This window comes from Dipodomys spectabilis, unplaced genomic scaffold (genome assembly GCF_019054845.1).
Source record: "Dipodomys spectabilis isolate Male_0828 unplaced genomic scaffold, ASM1905484v1 ptg000515l, whole genome shotgun sequence".
Taxonomy (NCBI): domain Eukaryota; kingdom Metazoa; phylum Chordata; class Mammalia; order Rodentia; family Heteromyidae; genus Dipodomys; species Dipodomys spectabilis.
In genome coordinates this window covers 507,954-513,581 of record NW_024871192.1, presented here as the reverse complement: position 1 = coordinate 513,581, position 5,628 = coordinate 507,954, and positions in this window count along the sequence as shown.

Here is a 5,628-nt window from a genome sequence, read left to right as displayed (position 1 = left end):
CCTTCTGAAGTAGAGAACCCAGAAGTCATATGTAGCGACCTTCTTTATCTCTTTACACTAATTTTAATTTGAAGCATATTTTATTTGAAATTATTATTGCAACTCCTTCCTGTTTATGGCAGCTGTTTGCTTGGTAGATTTTATTCCAGCCTTTCATTATCAAAATGTGTTTGTTTTTATGGGCAGGGTGTGACTCCCGAAAGCAGGAGATAGAGTTATCCTGCTTTTTAATTCAACTAGACAGACTATTTCGCTAAATTGGAGCTTTAAGTCCATTAATGTTGAGAGGTAGGACTGAGAGGTGTTTGGTAGCTCTTGCCATGCTATCCATCTCCTTGGGGGTTGTGGAAACTTGGTTCTTCCTATGGTTCTTGGATTCTCAGTTTGGGTGGTTTCTTAGCCATTATTGTGGTCTTGTTGGTTTTCTGTTTGTAGGTCATCTTTAAGTAATTTTTAATGGGGCTGGTTTGGTGGAGATATATTTTTCAGTTTTTCTTTGCAATGGAAGGTTTTTATTTGACCTTCGGTTATGAAGGATAGTTTAGCTGGGTACAGTATTCTTGGTTGAAACTTGTTTGTCTTTAAGGCATGGCATACAGCCTTCCAGGCTCTTCTTGCTTTAATTATCTCTGCTGAAAAATATAAGGTGATTCTAATTGGTTTTCCTTTACAGGTGATTGATCTTTTCTCCTTGACATCTTTTGGAAATTATTGTTGGTCTGAATTGATCCTGTGTGGATTAGAATGTGACAATGGGAAGTGCTGTTCTGGTCTGGTCTATTTGGGGTTCTACAAGCATCTTGTATCTGAATAAGCCTATCTTTTTGTATGTTTGGGAAGTTCTCTGCTAGGATTCTATTAAACAAATTTCCTAGACAGTTAACTTCTATGTCTAGGTGTTCCTCTACACCAATTGTCCTCAGAATAGGCCTTCTGATTGTGTTTTCCAAATGTTGAATAGATCTATCATGTTTCTTGGATTTGTCTTGGAGAGTTGTATGTTCTTTCTCTATAATACCTAGGCTGTCTTCAATCCCTGAGATTTGATCTTCTGCATGGTCTAACCTACTGTTATGTCCTTCTACTTGGATTTTTATTTCTTTTCCTTCTAATTGGTCGGCTTTGATGGCTTCAAATTCTTTGTTGGAGCTTTGTTTCAGATCTTGTATGTACTTCTTTACTTCTTTAATTTGGTGTTCTCAAATCACTTAGTTGATTGGTTATGGTTTACTTGGACTTCCTTTCCTCCTGTCGTGCTCCATTCAGCATTCCCTTTGTGGTCTTTCTGAATTCTTTCAGCTGTTTATAGATTCCATGAATGCTTCTATTGATCTTTGTTTATTCTCATACCACTTTCACAATTCCTGTGTTACTCTTTGATTAGCTTCCTGTAGTTCTCTTTGACTTTTCTTAGCCTGCTCACACAATTCCTGTCTCTCTTTGTCTGTTCTCTGCCTGCTCACGCAATTCCTTTCTTTCTCTTTGACTCTTCTCAGCCTGTTCACGCAATTCCTTTATTTCTCTTTGTTCTCAACCTGTTCACGCAATTACTGTATCAATCTTTGAGTAGTTTCCTCACAGTCACGAGATTCCTATATTAATGTTTGGTTTGCCTCCTCTCTCTCTCCCTATCACGTTCAAACTGAGTCCTTTTCTAGCTTTCATTCTTTTCATTCACCAGGTTTACCAGTAATGTTTGTAGTGCTTTGTGGGAACTCTCCTCTGGATTATTCATTAACTGTTGTGTCACTGGATTATCATAAATGAGAGTTGAGATAACCACACTTGCCATTTTTCTCGTGTTTTCCGGCTTGTTCTGCACACTTGATATGAAAGTGAGACCAATTTTTTGCTAAAACATTATTTTAAGGCAAGAATCATCCAAAGTCCTGTAGTTGCACAGTCAAAATCCCTGCAGATACAACCTAGTTCAACAGATACCATCTATTCAACATCAAACAACTATGCATTATTGGGCTAAGAACACAAAGTCGAATTTTTCAAATCAGAAATTATTATGTTTAGGGAGAAATGTGGGGAAAAATAGGATTAGAAGTATGTGGAGAGGTTAAAGTAAATTTAACCAAGTCCTAATCTCAGAGAGGGAAAGGGATTGGACAGAATGATAGGAGAAAAATTAAAAAGAAGAAAATCAAAAATGTAAAAATAAAAATTTAAATTTAAAAAGTGAAACACTTAAAAATTATGTAACTTTAAAGAAATGATATTGAGAGAAGAAAAGGATGACAGGAGGGGTATGATAGAAAGGAGACATGAAAAACTAAAAAATAAAAATTCTTAAACGTATTTACTTGAAAATTATGTGGTACAAAGATATAATACTTCTATTAAAAAGTTAAGCCTGGGGCCAGGGATTTAGACCAGTGGAAGGGCGCCGGCCCGAGGCACGCAAGGCCCTGGGTTCAGTCCTCAGCCCTGGGAAAATAAAAGACAAAAAAAGTTAAGCCTAAAAGTTTGTAAATTAAGTAATACATTTCTAGATTAATTATGTACACAATGGGGGATAAGTTCTAACAATCGTTGATGGGTATTTATCTGGGGATGAGGCAAAACAGCAATTAAGTCATGCAAAAAAAAAAGAAAAACAAAAAAATGAAAAGAATGAAAAAATTAAAAAAATTTTAAAAGGACCAAAAAGTCAATAGTGATTTTTTTTTAAATAAGCAAACACACACACACACACACACACACACACACACACACACACACACACACACACACACACACACACACACATCTAAAAATTAGGAGAAGAAGAAAAAAAAAGATTAACAAAAAATTTTTTTAAAAATGGTACCAAAAAGAGTTCTTTAATTTTTTTTTGGTGAGGAGGGTGAGGAATGGGAAGATCCTGTATCTCCCCTCTGTCTATAACCAGTCTCTTCGTGGAGTCAGTGGTCAGCTTGTGGTGTTTGGTTTTCCTGTGGCTTGATTGATTTCTTACATCAGTTTGTTTGAGCAGTCAATAAAATGCTCTGCTTTATCTAGGATTTTTTGATCCTCCTTCAGGCAGTTCAGTGGGAGGGAGATCTGCTTTGAGTATCACGAAAGAGAAAGATGACTGTTTCCTCTAGTTTGGAGATGTTGTGATGAGGCTAAGTTCTGGGTAGGGTTGAGGCGTTTCAGCAAACAATAGCTTTTCCCTGAGGGGCTAGCTCCTGAGACACTCCCAGACCCCAGCCTAGAGCCATTCACAAGGTTTATTTACTGAATTTCAATTGATTGCCTAGGCTGCTGTAGGTAGGGGCAGCCTCTGGTTCTGTTAACCCAGTGAAGATAGTCACTCCTCTGGGGGGCAGAACTCTCTCTGCTTGGCCTAGGTGACTTTCTCCTGGGTGGATCTGAGCCTGGAAGCTCAAGTCAGATTCCTATGACCTGCTAAATGACTCTTTTGTTTTCTTCCAAGACCCTGAGTTGGAGCTAGTTGCTCAGCCTGGCCTTTCTCAGTATCAAAGATGATGTCTGGTGGGAGGGGGAGGGGCAGCCTTCCCTCCTCTGCTCCATGAGAAGGAGTGAGGATGTCAGGATTCTACTCAGACAGGAGTCTTTGTTCCTGGGTATCTCTGGTCTGTGATCTGCAGGATAAATTTATCTGCTCCTTGTCAGTTCTTGTTGGTGTTGAGTAGAATCCGCTCACCCACTGCATATGACGCCTTTGTCCTGGACTCTCTGTTTTAGATATGGTGGTTATGGGTGCCGCAGCCGCTGCCCCAACCGTGGCTACTGGCAAGTGCTCAGATCTGTCTTCTTGCCTGGATCTTCCCTCTCTAGCCAAACTCTGTGTACAGTGATGGCACACTTTGTGTGATTATCTAGGCTAGTACTGTTCACTGGAACACTAAAACTGCTTTGTATGTATGAGAGCTTGTTTAGCCTCCAGGTTCTCCTCTACCATTTCCTCCGACCTCCATGAAACTCTATATTTTATGTTGATTGGTTATTATACAACAAATACCTTCAAATGTACATGTAGTATCTAAAGATAGCCATGTGAATATTCTCATACAGCTCTTATTTATCTGTTATGCACTTTCAGTATTATTATATTTCTCTCTCTCTTATGCTCTCTCTCATTCCCTCACTTTCTCTTTCATGCTTCATGTCTGCTACTTAGAATTTCTGGTGGTCTACTATTATCCTTCAGGATCCACTGGTTTGTGGGAACATGGTAATACAATCAGTTACCCTTGCCTTATTTAAGAGTTACAACTGTGATGTGTTATTATTATTTGCCATTCTAAATAGTAAAACAACAGATCTAGGAATTCCTTTTCACTTTTATTACTATTATAAATTTTATCTCCCTAGGAATAATTGGGATGGATAAGATACTTTTAAGCTGTGACCTAAAAGTACTTTTTCTTTTACAAACAACCTTTTACTTTGAGTATCAGTGAGTAACTACATGTAATGAAACAAAGCTATCCTATGGAAAGTAGACTGAAGTTGTTCACAGGGATGAAAAACAAGATAATGGGGAAGTGAGTACATCATAGAGCACAGATCATCAGAGCAGTTTATCATGTATGCTTGTGAGAATGACAATATGTTAGGAACTATAGATTAAATCACTGAACACTTGATATATATATGCAAATATATTTATATATTTCTATTTGTTTATATATGCATATATGTATGTGCCCTTATATATGTACACATGTATGTTACTATCCTCACAAATACACACATACATATACTCAGGTATACATGTAAACATGGAGAAAGACACATAGTTACAGTCAACACAAATTTCACTAGTTGTTGAATATGACTTAGACGGAATGCTTGGAACCAAATATGTTGAAGATGCATTTGTCTCTAAGAGTTCTTTTACCATTCCTCTTACCTCTTAAAACTGGTACATTTTAACACTTGAGATTCGACTTGCAATATGCAGTACAAGTGATAGCAAGTCATTCGGAAATCTCAGTAACTAAAGGTCATATGGTGTCTCCCTGCTCCCTATAGAATGCTCGCTCTTGTAGACACTCTCAACAACCAAAGTAGCAGAAGAATATCCTATCAGAGTATATACTATCAGTGGGGGGTTGGAGGGAGGATTTGGGTGATGTGAAAGGAAGGGATGCTAGGGGAAAAACAAAGGATTGGGTAACAATGCTCAATAAGAAATGTACACATTACCTTCCCTATGTAATTGTAACCCCTGTGTACAGTGTCTTTACAATAAAAATATATATTAAAAAAGATACAAGGAAAACTTCTGTACTTATGTGAAGTTGTATTTATCACTCAATATCAGTAAGGTATTAGTTTTAGGACCACAGGCATATTAAAATTTTGGATCTGCAAACATTTTACTTGAACACAGTATATTATTTACATTAGAATGTGTCCACAACCTAGTTCAGTGTAATTGCTATGAAACGTTTTACTACATTTTATGTTTGAAGTGGAAAATAAAAGTATATGCACTATCAACAGAAACAATTTTTTTCAATTTGTTTTGTCTTTTTGCCTGCATTTTGTGGATGGAATTGGGAGAAAAATTTTGAAAAGCTCAAATTTCATCACCAAGAGCTGTCTGCAAAATATAAAAGGATCTAATACAGCATATTGAATAATATGGAACTCTAAGGAGAAGTA